This window comes from Castor canadensis, chromosome 15 (genome assembly GCF_047511655.1).
Source record: "Castor canadensis chromosome 15, mCasCan1.hap1v2, whole genome shotgun sequence".
Classification (NCBI taxonomy): domain Eukaryota; kingdom Metazoa; phylum Chordata; class Mammalia; order Rodentia; family Castoridae; genus Castor; species Castor canadensis.
In genome coordinates this window covers 2,510,737-2,529,697 of record NC_133400.1, presented here as the reverse complement: position 1 = coordinate 2,529,697, position 18,961 = coordinate 2,510,737, and positions in this window count along the sequence as shown.

Genomic DNA, 18,961 nt, shown 5'->3' with positions numbered 1-18,961 from the left:
GAGCTCTCATGCTTCCTACTTCCTGTTTCCTGTTTGGAGTAGACAGTGGTAGATGCCAGAAGCAGGTATGGGAGGGTGGGAGGAGAGAGAGGCTTGGGTATTTATTCTCTGCCCTCCCTGCCTGACTATAGCCCACTCCAGCCTAGTGGCAATGGCCCCTGCTGTGTAAGTCCCCAATGCTTCTTGACTTTCGTGTTTCCCAAAACATCAGCCTGGATCTCTACACATACACTCCACAGCATCTTCTTGAACTCTCTCTGGGGCAGGTGCTGCCTTCCTGGTGGCATGATGAGGAGTGTAAGTGAGTGTTGGACCACATTGAGGTCTGTGTGTTATGCACAGGTTTGAAATCCTCTAGAGGTCCTCAATGAAAAGAATGGAAGGTATAGGGGAAGTAACCTGGGAGCTGAGACTGCTTCTGCCACCAGAGCTTAGTCAGAGCCTACAGTGACCCTCGTTCCCACAGTGTCCTCAGAAAGAAGGGTCTATGAGGGGTCGCAACTGGCCTGGGACTTACATTTGACAGCAGTCTCTATCGTGCTAATAACTGCCACACTTCCTTCCTCACAGAGTCAAAGAAAATACACATAAGCCTTTTTCTGGAGCTCATGACCCAGCTCCGAGGTTACGAACTCGTTTGTTGGTCCCTCAGGGGTGCCGGGACCCCTTCCCTAAGGTCGCTTTGTGGTCACAACACTAACATGTTATCTGCCTTTTCGTGTGTTGAGTTTGCGTGGACAGTGCAGAATGGGCAATGGGTAGAATGCTGGTATCGCAGCTGGAACCACGCCAAGGCCAGGGTACCAAACTGTCTAGAAGTTGTGTTTGTTGCCAATACATGCTTGCAGTTAAAAGAATGTCATTTACAGGCCAGGTGTGGTGGTTCAGGCCTGCAATCCCAGGCAGGAGGGTCACGATTCAAGGTCAGCTTGACCAGCATAGTGAGACTGTCTCAAAAACAGGCAAACAAACGAAAAAGAATATCATTTAGAAATGTCCTTGAAGCAGTGAAATCATTCGTATTATTAAACCTGAACCCAAGTCCATGGTGACACACACCTGCTGCAGCCCACGACCTGGACATCGACTTCAACTGTCTGAACACCCTTAGGGAAAGCACTGGACACTCGAGGTGTGGGTAGTCATCCAGTCTTTCATAGAATACAGACAAACCCACTGCCACACTTAAATGAATGAAGTGAGTCTGTCACTTTGGGGAAAAATGTGAGCTTTTTGGGAGGTCCTATCCCCTCTCCCCCACCGTGAGCTTGACCTCGGCCTGCACTTGAAGACTTTTCTGGTGAGTGCATTTGTTTTCTCACTGGGCAATGGCACTGACACTTGTGAGAGCTGCAAAAGCCAAGCTCCAACATTCTCCAAACGCCTCAGCGACAAAGTCATGTGCGAGCACGAGAGCCGGACGGACCGAGGAGTGCAGAGGAACAGAGCTGAATTGATTTGGCCCCAGGTTCCACGAAGCAGCAAATCTCTGAGGAGCTCTCATTGAGACCAACACCCACGAGGGTCCAAGAAGGCCAAGGCTGTGCTCCTTCCCTTCCCGACGGCACACCTGTGCAGGGGTGAGATTTTTTTTCTTCACTGCAGAAGCACAGTAGGCTGTGCCATATTGAATGCAGAAGTAGAGGAGAGAAAGCAGCTACTTCCCGATAAGCCAGGCCTGGAAGGGACTTGCAAAATGGTAGAACACCGCCAGTCATCTTACTACATTTTTGAAATTTGGTAAAATTTTATATCTCTTCTAAAATTCGTCATTTGGGTTCACACAGGATGGATTTAGTCTTGTTCTCTTTTATATGACTTAATGAACAAAATATTTTAAAATTTTTGTCAATTTCATGTTAAATTGGACAAATATCAATAGAAGACATTTGCAAAATTTCTTTCTGGTCACCAGTGAGTTCCAAGTGTGCAAAGAGGTACCGAGACTTAAAGGCAGCGGAGCCTTGGTGCTAGTGGGACATCTCTAGACACCTGGTGACAGCCACACTTCCATCAGGTCCTGGTGAGGCTGGTGCCATGTTCTACCATGTGCCCGAGGTGAAGGTTCTGGCTGTGGCCATATACACTCAGGCTGCCAGAGGGGTTAATGCTTTTATTTATTTATGTTAAATGTTCTTATTGTTGTGCTGGGTGGGGGGACATTTTGGCATTTGCAAAAGTCCTTTCGATACATCATACTTGAATTACCCCCTCCACTGCTCTAAGTCTTTTATTTAAAAAATTTTTGGCTGTACTGGGCTTTGAACTCAGAGTCTGGTGCTTGCTAGGCAGATGCTCTACCACTTAAGCACACTGTCAGCCATTTTTGCTTCGATTATTTTGGAGCAAGTTATTGTTTTATGCCGAGGGGGCCCTGGAATGTGATCCTCCTATTTTTGCTTCCCACATAGTGCACACCACACTTGTTATTGGTTGAGATGGGATGTTGCTAACTTTTTGCCCAACGTTGGCCTTGAACTGCCATCCTCTCAATCTCCGTCTCCTGACTAGCTAGGATTATAGGTGTGAGCCGTTGCACCCGGTCCTGGCCCTGACTCTATTAGTTATAACCTGTCACACATTTTATGAAGACCAGGAAGAGAGGTGCTTGTAGGTTCCAAACAAAAAGAAAGGACAAGGTCAAGGAAGGGCTAACCCTCGCCCTGACTTGGTCAGGACTCATGGTGTACGTGTGCTGAAATACTACACTGTGCCCTATCAAGGAGCATAGTTAGTATGAGCTAATTCAAATGGAAAAAATACCACCCTGGGAAATTCACCCCCTTCTCTGAGCCTCAGTTTCCTCATCTGAAAGTGTAGATTACATCACATCCCACCTGCTGGGTGTGTGTGCTGTGGGGAGTGGGTGGTGGAGATGATGGGAGGGGGTGTGTAAGACAGGAGCTTGTGCCAGGCTCTGTGCCCAGCGTTTCTTGTCTGCTTCTCACTAAGTGCTCTGTTCCGGGCATTGCTGTCCACCCCCCCCACACTTCCCATGAAGATAGCCAAGGCTGCTTGTGAGGGCGAGGGAAAAGATGCCCATCGCGTGCAAACACCTGAACCTCCAAACTGTTTCTACACGCATCTGGAAAATGGCTTTACTCTTCCCTGGCTTGAGCCACTGGTTGTTTGGAGACCTCGGGGAGAAAAAGGAGTGGGAAACACAGGAATGTGGGCCTTTGAGACCCTGGAGAAACAAGCATTCCGTGCTGCGTTTGCTCAGCTGGCCAGCAATCCCTCTGCCTGTCTCCCGAGGCTGCTGGGTAGTTTTACAAATTGGCTTTTACTGGCAGGGGAGGTGGGCGGAAGCTGGCTGTGGAATATTCCACCAGGGCACAGGGTAGGATCTGGCTTGATGGCTGGTGACTTCTGAGAAGCTGTTTGAACATTTCCATTGGAGACTAGATCAAAGCCCTCACCAACAAGCTTGCATTGTGACTACTATGTTACAGGCTCTGTGCTGAGTGCTGAAGACACACGGCCGATAGAGTTTGTGTCTTCAGTGGATCAGGGGGTTGCTTGTGACCACTGATCATCTTACATGTCTTTTTTTTTTCTCATTTTTATTAGCATATGTTCGTTGTACAGGGGGATTCACTTTGACAATTTCAAATAGCCTTACATTGTGCATTGTTTACCTCGTTCTGTGGTCTCCCCTCTGTAATCTCCTCCCCACCCCGGTTCTTCCATGTCGTCACAGAACATCTAGCAGAAAACACTTAGGTACCAAAGTCACCTCTTCTCCCATCTAGTTTCTCATGGTTGAGAAATAAGTAAAGGGAAGACTGGCAGAGTGGCTTAAGTGGTAGAGCACCTGCCTAGCGAGTGTGAGGCCCTTTGTTCAAATCCCAGAACCACCCAAGCAAAAACAAACAAAACTCCAAAAGAAAGAAGAAAAGGAATAGGAGAATTTTAAAACTCCAACCTGTACCTCTCAAGCCACTTTATTCAGCCTGGGATGACCACCATCGTCCATCCTCGGTGTCTGGCGAGACCTGGTTCTCCCCTGGGGAGTGGGAATGAATGTCCCCACCAAGGCCAACACAGGGCACTGGAAGGGTGGCTGTCAGGGGTCCCCCATCAGCTCCAGGAAGCCACCAGGCTCAGGACCCAGAGAACAGGTAGACATTGGCCAGGCACTGTGTGAATCAACTGGCACTGTTCCTGCCATGTGACACACAGCCACAGCTCATGCTCACTGTGCACAAATTCATTGTTTCCCTCCTGGGTAAAAGTACTTGGTGTTCAGAAATTAGAAAAATAAGAAAAAAAGGAAAACAAAATGACCTGCTCTAAGAGACAAACCTCATTAAATGTTCCACATGTTTCCTAAGCACTGTTCGTGCATGGGAGGGGCAGAAGAGGAGGCAAGGGGTCTCAGTGCCTGGTGCCCACCCCTCTGCAAGGTCGATGGAGACCATGTCAGCAGGAAGTGTAGCTGGTTTTGGAGTGGAACCCTACACAATCTCTATACTGCGAAGTCCCTTAACTTAATTTTATCTGCAAAGTCCCCTTTGCTGTGTGAGCTGACACATTCACAGGTTCTGGGGATTAGGACATCTTTGGGGACCATTTTTTTGACATTTCCTTCACAGAAGGGAAGACCTGTGTCTTCAGGCACCATGAGTCATGAGCACCGAAGCTAACCACTGTGCAGCCTCTGCACTTGGGGACCAAGTTTCGGCTGAGCTCATTGTGCTGTGCCACACGCAGCCATAGAGCAGCAGGGCCTTCCCACAGCCACAGGGCCACTGGAAACTTCTTCCTGGAAAGAAAGAGGGACTCCTTCACTTCCTGGAGCAACTTCACAGACTTTCCTGTGCCTTAATGGTCTGGTCTCAAACATTTGAGGTCGAGGGCTTCTAACAGTCTTATCAAAGACAGGACTCCGGCTCAGTCACTCTGCGGCAGGCCCTGACTGCCTTTCGAACAAGCTCCGGGGATGCTGTTAGCGCTGGCCTGGATGGACAGCACCATGGAGGGCGAAGCTCTAATGGGTGAGTTTCACTAGAATTTCTGCTTGTGTCAAACAGAGCCTGGTGCAGAATAGCCAAATAACAAACAGTTGTGAAGGAGAGGAGTCTCTGCAAGTGTCAGGACCCCGAGCTCAGCACCCTCTTCCTGTCACCAGCCCCTCTGGAGCTCAGAGCAGAGATGGACAAGCTGCCCAGGCACCAATGCTGGTGTGATGAATAACAGATCAGACAGTCAGGCAGGCGCTCCCTTCCCCTGAAACTCTCCACCTCTATTATTTATACACAGTTGTGCTTGCTTATGTGTAACTCAAAACCTTATGTTGCCACACCAATCCCTCAGCACCTCCCCAACGAGGGCCAGTTGGGTTGAAGCCCCCCGCCCAGCCCCCCATCATATTTGTGCATTAGCCTGGCTACCGTGAGGCCTTCCCCAAGCCAAGCTGGAGCACCCCAGCCCCACTCAGCATGGAGCCAGCCCCAAGGCTCAATGTGGGCTCTGTTTATTATTGTAGAGAAGCAGTTTTCCAGGGGTTGGGATACTCGTTAGAACTGAGATGAAGAGTGTAAGTCACGTGCAGGCCACTCCACCTGATGTCCGCAATCCTGCAGCTCTCAGTGAGCTCCAGTGCTCATTAGCTGCCCAATGTGTGGGGACAGAGCAGGGCTCAGGGGTGTGCCCAGGTCTCTGGGGGCATTCACAGCTGTCCCAGGGTGAAAGCACCTGTTGGGCTCATGTGGAAAAGGCTGCTTGGGAAGGCTGAAGAAATCCAGTTGAGTGAACTTGACAAATGACTAGAGGAGAAAAAAAAATCCGCAAAACCCGGGGGGTATCTTGGGACGGCCACCGCCTTGGAGTCAGCTATCACATAATGAATGAAGTAAGTGTTCCACGCCAACCTGACGGCCCTTGGCATCTCCAGTCTGCATTTTGTCAAAGGGAAAGGAAGAAGCACAGTGACAACTTTAAACACCGGTAGGCAAAGCCCCTGAATGAAACCTCCGAGGGGCAGTGGCTACAGCAGTGCCATTCTTTTTCCAAGGAATGGCTACCTCTAGGCAGGGTTTTTATTTTCTGCAGACATCCCCTTCTCCTGTTCCTTTTAAATACGGGAAAGGAGGCCTACTGGGGAGTGCTAGCCTTACAGCTCTTTAAAATGGATGGAGCCTGTGCTGCCAGCTGTGCAGAGGCTGGAGAGGGAGGTCCTTGTCAGAAGCCATGTTCTCTTCCCCTAGTCTGAATGGCGCTGGGCACCCTTGGAGAGAGATTTTCCAGCTTCGGCTGGGGCTAGACCAGCAAATGGGGAGAGGGTTCATTTGTCAGAGCTCTGCACTTTTTCCCAAAACGGGCTCAGATCTGAGTTCAGAATATATTGCAGCCACCTCAGTGTGGGAGGGCAGGTTTCTGGTATAGGAGAGGTAGGAACCCCACTTCCAGGACCTGGGCTCCAAGGCCAGCTGTGCTCTCCTTTGGGAACTGGCGGTGGTCAGCAAAGCCAGCCAGCCCATGTGTGTTTATCTGTCTTTGAGATGGGCATCCATTCACAGAGGTGTGTGGAGGCTGAAAGGTAGACATGAAGGAACCTCCTGCTCTGGCGGACACTGAAAGACATGGAGTGAGATGAGAGATCAGAGCTTTGGGAGAGCCCAGGGGCCAGACAGGGCTGAGGCGCAATCCTCTGTCCACTCACTGTTGATGGACGCTAGCCATGCATCGAGTCTCACTCCGTCTTAGAATCTGGCTGTAAACAGGAGTCAACCATGGGGTGCCCCCAAGGAATTCTGTCCTAGGGGCAGTTGATGTTTACAACTCTGAGAGCTGGGATCAGAAAAGGTGAAATAATAGCAAGCAGAGACAGAATTAGGAGAGACACCTCTCCACCTTGGAGATGCACTATCCCTGGCTCTTCAGAGGTGGCAGGTGGGAACTGCCAGTGGGGCTCTCTCTACCAGAACGCAGGGACAGCCAAAAGAATGGAAAGAGGTCCCAACAAGACGCAACCAGATGTTCCCTTGGCTCCCAAAGCATGGTGGAAACAGAGCAGCTGAGTCTCAGACACACAGGACAGCCATTCAAGATATGCCGGTCATCCCAATGGCCATCAATAGAAAAGGTCACACAGCGAGGAGTTTTGTGAATCAGTGCACTATGGAACAAGGTGCTGATGCTGATGGAGTTCAGTTTTTTTGGTGATCAAATGAAGCATCCACATTGTAACCACTTTAAAACCAACACGGACAAGTTTAAAGAGCAAGGCAGTATCCCCTCTCCTCCCAAGCAGAGCGCCCCGGCCATTTAGTGGCCTTTGTCCAAATGCTGGCACTCCAGCTTCTCACTAGAGCCAGGCTCTGTTCTGAGTAGGATTGTGTCCCTCTCCACCCTCAGAACCCAGGAAGCGCTGTTATTGTCCCCATTTTTTTTAAGCGAGCAGAAATACTGAGTTGGGGAGGAACCTTGGATGCGCTCAGACTCCAGCACGGTTGGGGTAGAGCAATGACATTCCATCAGAGTGCCTTTGTTGTGTGTGCATGTGTGTATATGCTCGAGTGCATATGTGTGTGCACGCACAGGTGTGTGCACGCACGTGTGTGCATGCGTGCACGTGTGTGCCTGTGTGTATATGCACCGTGTGCATGTGCGTCTGTGTGACACACCACGTGCATGCTAGGTACACACTCAGGATTCTGCTCTTTGTTCGCTTGAGAAAGTGTGGGGTTCTCTGTGTGTCTGCAGGTGCATAAATGCTGCCTGCATCTCCTCTGTGTGTATGTCACACTCCCCTTCATTCTCTTTGGGGACTTTGGATGGCCTTGCTTGGAGGAACAATGTTGGGCCATTTCCAAGTGAGGAGCCTTGACCTAGGCTTCCACCAGTTGGAGCAGTCACAACTGGGCTCCAGTGCACCCCTCAGTGCCTGTATTTTGGGACACAGATGGTGGTGGAGATGTTTCCAGAATAGAAGGCCCAGCCCTCCACTGGCTTGTGGAGGAAGTGTGACAACAGCTCTGTGACCTGTGGTGGGCTGTGTCCAGGGGCTGAGCAGGCATAACAGTGCAGCCAGCCTGGGCCCTCACGTAGTTCTAGGACGGCTGAGGGACCAGGATATCACTCCAGACTAATATACTCCTCCTCTGAACACTGAGCAAGGCTTGCGGGAGAGCTGCCAGGGCCGGGGCTTTCCAAATCCTGGGCGATTTAGTGGGTGGGTGGTCTTCTAAATCAGCAGGCATTAGAGGTGAGGAAGGCCTTCCAAGATGAGAAGCGTTTACTCAGCTGCTGCCCGAGCTCAGGCCTGGGCTCCTCGCCACCCTACAGTGTGGAACCAACACAGGGAGCAGCACCCGGGTCTCCAGGCAGGGTCTCAAAATGCCCGAGGATTTCTTTGCAACAAGCTGTGATGTCATCTAGGCGCCATTCAGGTGACAGGGCAAGAGAAGTTCCTAGTTCACTCCTTGAGGAGAAAGCTGGGAATGTTCTCCCAGAAGGCTTAGCTGGAGTAGGCTTGGGTTTAGCTCATGGCACATGCAGTAAGAGCAGCTGTCTTTATTTCTCTGACTTTCCTCCATCAGAGAAATCCATCGGCACTGGCCCTCTTCTCCATGAGTCAAGATTGTCGGAGACCTCGTTTTGGCCTTTTCATATTTTGGTGCTTGGGTTGGGAGCTGTGTCATGTATCTTAGGAGCCTCGAGCAATGCAAAGCACTGATGGAGGTGTCTGGGGCCCGTTTCACCTTCTGTCATGGACAGGCCGGTTGGTCTCGCTGAGCACAGGCGAGCTGTTGAAGTGCAGGTGGTGGTGAACGAGATGTGATGAAGGCAGCCTGCCGAGGGCTAAGGGCTCCATGGTGTCCTGCCACGTCACCAGGTGATAAGAGCAGCGTGGGGGATCTGGGAGAACAGCCAGCCACCTATCTTCCCGCTGGACTGGCTCCTGGGCAGGGCCACCAGAGGTAGTCAGCAAAGACCCTGGATGCTGGCTGCACTGTGAATTTCAGGTAAGCAATTGTGTCATTCCTTTGTCTGTCCTAACAAATCACCAGACAAGGTGGCTTAAAACAACAGATATGTTTTCTTGTGCTGTTTGGAAGCCAGAATCCCAAACCAGGGTGTGGCAGGGCCACACTCTCTCAGAGGCTCTGGGATCCTTCCTGCCTCTTCCAGCTGTTGGTGGCTCCAGATGTCCCTTGGCTTATACATGGTCACTTGGAGGTCTGCCTCTGTCTTCACATGGTTTCTTGCTTGTGTGTCTCTGTGCCTTTGTATGTCAGTGTTAGAAGGGTACCGGTCACTGGACTTAAGGTCCCCCTCTCCTCCAGTGTGACCTCATCTTAACCAACCGCATCTTCAATGACCCTGTGTCCAAATAATGTCACATCCTAAAGTTCTGAGTAACATGAACTTTTAGGTAGACACTCACCAAACCACAACAACCATAACAAAAATTATTTTTAGTTGCATGGAGAACATATTTTATACAATGATCCTTTTTATGTGAAATCTAAATACTGCAGGAGGTACACATATGCTAAAAAGTTATTCCTTGATTTCAGTCACCCTCTTCCTGAGTCCCATGGCATCCGGTGTGCTGCCCTGTCCATGGCCCCAGAGCACTCAGGCATTCCCACAGGAGCAAGCAGAGACCTCCCACCTGAAGCATGGAGCGTGACCTCCAGGTCCCAGTGCTGTGGAGTGAGCGCAGCTCAGACTGTGGAAACCAAACAACACTGATCTCCCCTTCCTGCATGGGAGGAGGGGGAGGAAGTGGCCTAGAGAGGTGGCAGAGCAAGAAAAGGCCGTCAGTCACCCTCTTCTCTGTCCTTAGAGCTGGAGTTTGGAGGTGGCTGGTGTGAGCAGCTCTGGTTGCAGCAGGAGAACTCAAGGCACAAAGCTTGCTGGGACCTCCCAGGAAATAAGGTGCATGGGGAAGGAGTGGAGAACTAGGATGGCCTTGTTCTTTAATGAAGCAGAATTCATCGAGCAGCACTTTCCTGGGGACAGAGAAACGAGCAGGTTTGAATGCGTCAGAGTCCCTCTGGGGTGGATGAGCCTTCACACAGCCATGTGACAAGTGACATGGCATGGGGAGGCACAGGTGTGCCCAGTTTATGGAGCCCAGTAGGGGCGCCATTACCATCCAGTTCCAAGTGTCCGGGGCCACTCCTGAGGGGACTCTGAAAGGCCAAACATCCTCACAACCAGGCAGCCAGTAAGTGCGGGAGAGGGATTTGAACCAATGCTCCTGCATCTGGCTCCAAGCTGCCAGGGTTGTTCACACACTTAGCTGTGCACATATTTATCTACCCCATGGTAGATAAAGACACAGCTGCTGCATTCGCCGTGTGCTGAAGCCAGGTCAGGCGCCAGGGTCACTGCAGCATCTCACGGGGCCCTGGCCCTGGTGGGGCTTCTGTTCTGATTGTGGGTGGTGATGAGGGTGGATGAAAAACACGGCCAGGGAAAGGTGAGAGGGTTGTGTGCAGGAGTGTACACGCTCATGTGTGTGGCATGGGTGTGTACACTTGTGAGTGTGTGTGTGTACATGTATGTCTGCGCTGTATTTGCTAGAGTGGCCAGAGAAGCTCTCTCTAGTGAGAGTGCTCTAAAGAAGTCAGGCTGGATCCTGCTGGAATCTGAGAAAGAGTGTTCTTATGAAGGAAGCAAGTGCAAAGGTCCTAGGGCAGGGGTGGTATTGGTCTGTTGGAGCAATTGAACTCAGTACAGAGCAGTGTGGCTGGGACTGAGTTTTCCATCTTCAGGCTTTTTTTGGGGGTTGGGGGGCATTAACCTGTGCTCTGTGGACCCTGTTGGAAATCCTCAGAAGGACCATAGCATAGCCCAGGAGCCAAGTTGCTTAGTATCAAAAAGGCGAGTCTTGCATTTCTGACTCAGTAGCTCAGAGGCAGGTCAGTTTCAAGAGCAGAGACTCAGAGAAACTCCCAGAGATGTCTGCTATACTTGAAAGGGATTGCAAGATTGCTGTATCTTTTCTTAGAAATACAGGTTACTCATGGAAGCGAATAAAAATTATTAGATTGGCTCACAAAATCAGAGGCTAGATAGTCCCACAGTGGCTGTCTGTAGGCTGGAGAGCCAGTGAAAGCAGCAGCCGCTCAGTCAGGAATCCTCAGAACAGGGGTCCAGTGACGTACAGCTCCGTCCAAGACTGAGGGCCTGGGAGCTCCCTCAGTCCACATTGAATTTCAATGTGGCGTGAGTCCACATTGAAAGGCTGAGGAAGCTGGAGCCTGATGTCTGTCGGTGACAGCAGCAGCAAAAACTGCACCCGCTCAGGAAGCATCAAGCTTTTGGGGACAGAGGCAGCTCCCCCTTCTGCTTTCTGTTCCATGTGGGCCTCCAGCCTATTGGACAGAGCTATCCCACGTGCCAGTCGTCTCTGGAAACACCCTCACAGGTACCCAGAAGAGCGCTCTGCCAGCCTCCAGGTATCTCTCAATCCAGTCAAGGTAACGAGTGAGAGTCACTGTCACATGCCCAAGACAGTCCAGCTAGTGAACAGAGACCCTAGAGCTGGGGACCCTTTCCGACCCCACAGTCTTCAGAACAACAGCCTGGGTTTTGTCTTGGCCTCTTGGGGAGTGTAGACACCTGTGAGAGACAGCCGTTCCTGCTGCTATAGCCTGTGGGGTGCACAGAGGAGTCACAAATACTCAAACACCAAGTCCATGGGCAGAGTCAGCCTTTTCAAATCGCCACATTCCAGCTCCTGGGACACATGACTTCATCCCCTACCTGGAACGACCTCATTAGAGGTGGTAGAAAGTGGGCACTGCCACACCGGGGATGCTGCTATCCTCTAAGACAATGTGGTGCTTACCCCCAGCTCCTCAAGAGCCCTGGGTACATGGCGCTGAGCCTCAGAAGACTCTGCTGTCCACTCCAAGGCTAGATTTGTCCCCAAGAGTCCACTGTCTTTGGAAAACTTGGCTAAAGTTTCCAAGAGGACTTAACTTCCCCTTGAGGTAGACAGACACACAACTGGGCATGCACCGCTTACAGCGGGGGAGGAAGGAGCGGGAAACCCACAGCCCTTCAGCTGCTTTGGGGTCTGTTTCGGGGCCCAGGGTTTCCTAAAAGAGTGGTGCAGGGTTTGTTTGACCTGCAGTCTCCCTTCTCTTGGAGCACGAGAGAGTTGGAGCCCCTGTGCGTCCTAGGCAGCAGTCCATGCTGGTCTCTATAAACATGGTCTTCACAAGCTGCAGAGCGGGGGAGGAGGCCATCCCAGAGCAGTGGGCTTCAACACAGATTAGGAAGCCCCTGAACACCCATGGTAAAAGGAGCTGGGGAGTTAGGAGGTGTGGAGAGGAGGAGGTCGGCTTTGGTAGACAGGTAGAGATTGGAGCTGCTGGTAGGTCTCAGGCGTGGGCCACCTTTGCTTCCTGGTTTTCCCCATCTCTCTCTGGGCTGAAGACTAATCTCTCTTGCACCCAGAGCTTCAGGAGAGAGGCTCCTAATCCTCGTCCTCACAAACTCAGTCCCTTCCCAGCTTCTCCATCGCCAGGAAGCCTGTCAAGCGTTTAATCACATACGATAAGCCTTATTTGTGGATTTATTGATGCAGTTTTGATTAAGTCAATGAATAAATACATTTTAAAAGTCAAAAGAGATTTCAAAAGCAAAAGTGTTAAATTCCTGCCCAGGCATTCTGCAGCTCAACCGACATGGAGAAGCTCTCAGTGGGCCCCATGTTATCGTCAAGTGTGTTTAAATAGTTGTGTGATCTGCTGCGTGTGTCCTTACCCTTCAATTTATAAAAATTTGTCCCCCCCTAAAGCCACTGGTGTTCAAAAGCAAGCTGAAAGTTTATGAGCTTAATAAAAGCGATAAAGTAGAATTTGAGAGTTGGTGAAAGGAGAGTGTCTTTAGTGGAAGGTAGGCAGCATGGGAAAGTGAAGAGTGTCCGCAGTACAGCTGAGCTCTGTGCATCCTGTGCACGCGGGGTGCTTCCTCCATGGTGGGCTCCTGGGAGCTACAGAACGGGGACACCCAGGCTCTGCTGCTACTCATACCCCGCAGTGGTTCAGTGAGCTTTTTCTGGTCTTCCAGTCCCACAGGATGTTGGCTCCTGGTGGGAAGAGACAAAATTGGCATTTTCATTTGACCATCCCAGGTCCTCGAAAGAGTCCATGGCCAGTTCTCTGTTGCCTTAATTATTTAAGGAAATGCAACTTGAAGGACCCTAGATAGAAACTGAAAAGTAAGAAGGAAGAGTCTCCTAGCAGCTTTGTCCAGTAGCTCTTGCTCCACTATCGTGAAGAATGATGGGGGGGAGGGGGCAGAGAGGGGACCCCACAGGCTGTCCAAGGAGGTCCAGCCACCCACAGAGCTAGAGCAGCCAGCCTGAGTGTTACCTCACACCTCCAGCCCCAGTAGGAATGGCTGTCTGTGAAACACTTACTGGCTTGTTCCTATGTCAGCTCTGGGGTCATTTATCAAAATGCAGACAGAATGGTGAGGAAGGGAAGGCCAGGAGAAGTGAGTGCCTCTCCCACACAGCGGTGCTATCTTTGGTCCAGACACCCCCAAGCTGGGCTCTCCTTCCTCCTCCACCCATCCCATAAGCGTGCATTGCACCTGTACCTGTCAGCTCTGGCTGCTGACAGCCACGGCCTGGGCGGCTTAAACAGTAGATGTTCATTTTTTCACAGTGCCGGAGGCCAAAAGACACATCATGTGACCTCGGAGGCCTCTGTCCTTGGCTGGCTGACATCCCTTTTCTCCTCATGTCCTCAAGTGGTCATCCCTCAGTGTCTGTCTATGCCCCGATCTCCTAGCAGGACATGAATCAGGTTGGATCAGGGTCACCCTATGACCTCATTTAACCAAATCCCCTCTTTAAGGACCCTATCTCCAAATACATACACATTCTGAGGTCCTGGGGTTAGGTCCTAGAGGGGACGCAGTTCAGCCCGTCATATGCACCGAAACAGACCTCATCCTGGAGGTGTACAGTTTGGGCTTAATTGGGGGATGGAGACAGTGCGTAACACTGGTCAGTAGAAGGGTGACGGCGAGCACATGAATGAGACCAGCCGGGAGGCACCTTGGAGCGGGGCAGCTTACAGTTTTAGAAGCTGTGATCCTGGGACAGCATGAGCTCAAAGAAGTGACTGGGTTGAGTCCAGAGAAAGGTGAGGCGACTGGAGGAGGCCTGGGGAAAGCAGCCAAGTATTGGTGATGGAGAGTGGAGGGTCCTGAGGTAGATGCGAGCCCTGCGTGCTGGCACAAGAGGCCAACATGGTTGGTGTAGAAGACAGGTGACAGGAGGTGACAGGAGGAGTGTCCATGGTCATGGTCCTGGGGGCCATCATGGTGACCCTGTACCAATTAGAAGTTTCTTCCCCGTGGTGCTTTGTCCTAAGAAGAGTTGCATCCAGGTGTGAGAACTTAGCTGCTTTTGTCACCTTGGGGAACCTGGCGTCTTCTTTGCAGGCTCTATCTGGGTGTACACAGGCACAGCCCATCCAGCCTGAGAAGGGGTCCGGGTGTCAGGTGGCCCAGCTGGTCGGCATTACCACGGTTACCATAATTAAGAACACGGTTCACTCACAAACTCGGCATTTTCTCTGATGGCTCACGAAGTGTGAGGCAAACCACAAGTCGTCAGCATCGCAGCAAAACAAAAACACACGCATCGGGAGAAACCACGCCGGGCACGGTCAGCGGTCAGCGCTGGCTCAGGTCCTCTCTGGAGTTTGCTGGGGGCAAAGAAAGGCGCCGTAGGGGGTGGGGAGGGTGCAGGTCAAGTCCAACGTGGAGAGGAATCTATTTGTGGCTGCAGACCACAGACAGAAATTTAAAGAGACAGAAGTTCATCTCCCAAGACTTAGGGAACTTTGCTGACGTGCGTGGTCTTGGGATCTGAGGCCTGGGAGACCCGTAACTGGAAGAGAGCGAGAGAAAGAGAGACAGAAGGAGCGGTAAGGCAGGAGCCTGCCACATGTGCTGACCTTCGCAGATACTCGGGGTGCAGCCAGACCTGCTCAAACACAGGGCTGTTCTGTTTTGATTTACGACTCCATCAAAACATCCAAGAACCGGCCAGCAGCCCCATTCTGTCCCCAATTTGCTGGAGGCAGCAGCATGGCCACTGGAAGAGGTCTGAGCTGTTTCCTGTGGTTTCTCCCATTCCTGGGGGCGGGGGTTCTATTTTTAGAAGCAGCCATTGCTGTGAAGGTCCAGTCAGCCCATGGACTTGCCTAAAGAGCGGGACTGGCTGCGCAGTTCTCCATTCGGGTTGGGTTTTGAGTTCCTGTCAATTAACAGCTGATGGCGAAACCACTGCTTCCTGCTGTTGGGGTATGACAGTTTAACCATGCCAGGGGAGACGGTGACATACGGCTATAAAATGGGTCATCAGGGTTGGAGCTGGTGGCTGCTACATCGGATGCTATATAGCTGCTGTCCCCATGAGACACAGGGATGTCCACTGGCTCGTCCATCTGTATTTTGCGTCTGCCCCCATCTTGGAAGTTTTCAGGATGGCTCAGTCTCAAGTGCTACTTCCTCCTCCTGCCCATGGCTGCTCATCTGAGGGGGTTTCCCCAGCAGCAGACCCTCACATCAGGCTTCATGTGCCAGTGGTTAATTTGAGACCCTCACATCAGGCTTCATGTGCCAGTGGTTAATCCCTGGCAACCCTTGAGGGATGTAGTCAGTGGGGAAGGGAAGCCTCTGAATGGGTCATGTCACCAGGTGTCACCCAAGACCCAAGGCAGCAGTGCAGACTGCCTCAGCGTGACCCCAGCAAAGGATAACGTCAGTCCTCTAGCTCCCCTCAGTCATGGCTGAGAGGTGGGCAAAGCTGCAAAGCTGGCACTTGGCCTTGACCCAGGGCAAGGCAGGGTGGTGTGGTGATGCCAAACCTTTGATAACTGGCAGTGCTGGGACCCAGAAGGGAGCAGTTTCCCTGGGCAGGGACGTCATCTGTCCAGCACAGACGTTCTCATCTGCAGTGAGAAGTTAGGACTGTCTTCTCCCTATCTAACCTCGGTGCCCTGTAAGCACTTAGCCTGCTCACGTCGCTTCCAGTCCTGCTCTGTTCTTATGAAAGACCATGAACTAGTTAAACTGTGTCTCCCAATCACGAAGAGGCTGGACATACCCAGGAAAACAGACAGCAGTGGGTGGGAGAGCAAGTGACAAAAGAGGGTGGCCATGGGCCATGTGGTTGCCTCACTTCCAAGGTGTGCTCTGCATTTCAGTTTGCTGTTGGCAGAGGTGAGCAGTTCCCACCTGAGACACCAGCCTCTCCCACCTACACGACGTGACATGCTTGCGTCAGACGCAGCCCAACTTTCTTCTGTGTGCCGCTCTACCCTGCGGGGGAAGAAGTGGAACCTGAAATCAAAGAGGATTGTGCTCATGTGGGGTAAGCCTGGGGTGGGGACACGGTGCTAGCCAGGCTGCCTGATGCCACAACACCTGCTTTCCCAGGCTGGGTCAAGACATTTCAAGGTGTTAAGGGAAGGACCGTTTGCACAACCACCCTGGTGCACGGTCCAGAAGTCTCCAGAGCAGTGGGCAAGAGGAAAATGGATGGAGAAAGACTTCTTGAGGGGCGGTAGAAAAGAATTAATAGAGAAGGGAATATCATGTTGGGGTTTGGAGGATAGACATGAGTTGGCCAGGGAGCAGGAAGTGCACTTGCATTCTGCTGTTAACCACGGTGATGGGCACAGTGACACTGGGTGGCATTTATGGAGGGCTGCTTTATGTGTGGTTTTCTCCGCCCCTTCCCAGTTTTGCAAAGCTAGACCTTAACTCGGAAGTGTCCCCGTAGCTTGCTTTAATTGAGTGCGGACTATGTGCACTCAAGACGTTGGGAGTGTCATCTCCCCCGTGGTACAGACAAGGACGCAGAGGTGAAGCCAAATTCAAAACCAAGCAGCCGATCTCTGGCACTGACCCCCCTGCCCTCTGTGCTACACACGGTAACCAACTTACCAGACGCACAACTGTGGCTCAGGTCTCCCAGCCCCATTCCACTGGGAGGTGGGAAGCTGGGAGGGGTTGCAAAAGCCATCGCTGTAGTTCTTCTGCCCTACCCATCCCCACTTTTCAGAGGAAGACAGACACAGACTCCAGAGGAGGCTCCAGGCACCTGCCTGTAATCACGTGACTATGTAACCAGCCAGGAACAAGCAGGGGCCCGCTGATCCCTTCCCTCAAGGAGCTGGAAGGCGGCTTCAGGTAGAGGCTTCAATACAAAAGTAAGAGTGTTTGGGGAATTAGCCGTGAATGTGGTTTGTGTGGTTTCAGGGCTGGGTTGCTTTTTCTTGTCTCTCTCTAGATGGAATCCCCAGCCAGTACACACGGCAAATGCTTATGAGTGGCTGTGCCAGGAATGTCATGAATCTTAGGCTCTGAGAGGCACAGTGTGGGCTCCAAGGGTTGAGGCTGCTCCAGGGAGTGCAGAAAGGGAAGGGTTCAGTGGGGGGAGGCTCTGGGAGCCAGGCTGGGGATCTGGGCAGAGGACCTGCAAGCCATGCAGGTGGCTCCAGGCAGCCTCCAGGAGCCAAGCCTCATCCTATGCTGTTGCCTGTGATCACGCAGCAGGCGTGCATGTGGTTCACAGATAGGAAAACAGAGGCTCAGGGAGGCAGATAAGTCCACCTGAGATAGTGCAGGAGTTTTTCTAGTGCATACTCATCTAAGGTATATGTGCACAGGTGCATATGTGGCAGGTGTGAGTGTGTGAGTGTGTGTTGGGGAGGTGGACACTAATTTGGGCCAGCATGGATTCTGGCTACATTTTTCAAATGTCTCCTGGATATTCCAGGACTGGAGAATGGGGTCTGGGTTGCCTTCCAGAAAGGAAGCAAGCAAGCGACCAAGAGTGGTCACGGTGACCCGGGAGAGGTGGTAAGAATCCAGTTGCTGGGACAGGGCTGGCATTTGTTCCATGACCGTGCTATAAACAGGACTTTCTTTTTGGGCACCAGCTCAAAGCTGTTTGCTAAAAACACTCTGTGTTCCTCTCTCTGCTGACTCACATGGCGGGAATTGAAACCCCAGTGCCAGCGTGTGGTGACCTGCACGACCTCCACGGAAAGATGAAGGCAGATGGGTTCAGTTCTGTGAGAACAAAAACAGGGACCCAGCCAGGTTCCCTCCTTCCCAGTCCATCAGCAGGCTTTGATCAGGAGCTCCTGGGATCAGGGGCTCTGCAGTGGAAAGGAGAGAGGAGGACCCCGACCTGGCACCAGTGTTTTAATTTTTAACAGGGAAGAGCCCTGCTATATAACAGGGAAAGGAGAGTTAGAACTCCAGCTGTCTGCTTGGCCAGCTGAGGCATGAGGAGCTGGGGAGGAGGTTGACAGCCTGTGGGAGAGAAACCCTGGGCTCCAGGCTCCCCTGCCACAAGACCTGTCACCTGGCTCTGCCATTTTTCTTTGGAGTCCCAAGTTTTCTTATCAGCAGAGTGGGGTGTTGGTATTGGCCGTAACAGTAAACCCCCTACCCCAGCTCCCGCCCAGGTGGGAGCACATGGTGGTCTGTCTCCGTTGGCCTCAGAGCATACAGAAGAGTCAGAAATCCACTGCTCTGCCCGCTGTCAACAATTTCCAGTGAGCCCCCTCCAGGCAGTCAGCAGGAGTGCACGGCCTGCTGGTGTGTGGGGACTGGGATTAGACTTTTGACCAGTTCAGGCCCATGAACGGTGAGAAATGGGTTGCTCTAGGACTGGGATGCATCATGGTGGCAGTGAGACCCTCCAGAGCCCCCTTTGGGTGGGTGGCAAGCAGTCAGAAATTAAGGTGGTGACCACTTCCCATGCCTAAGTCTACTGAGTGGTCTCAATGCTGTCCTACAGTGGGCATGCCACGAGAACAAAAATGAAACCTTTCCTCTCCCTCCTTCCCTCCTTCCTTCCTTCTTTTCTTTCCTTCATTTTCGATTGTGAGCCTTGAGATCAAGCATGGTTTGCCCCTTGCCCTACTCAGCTTTCTGCTCTGACGTGGCAGCCACA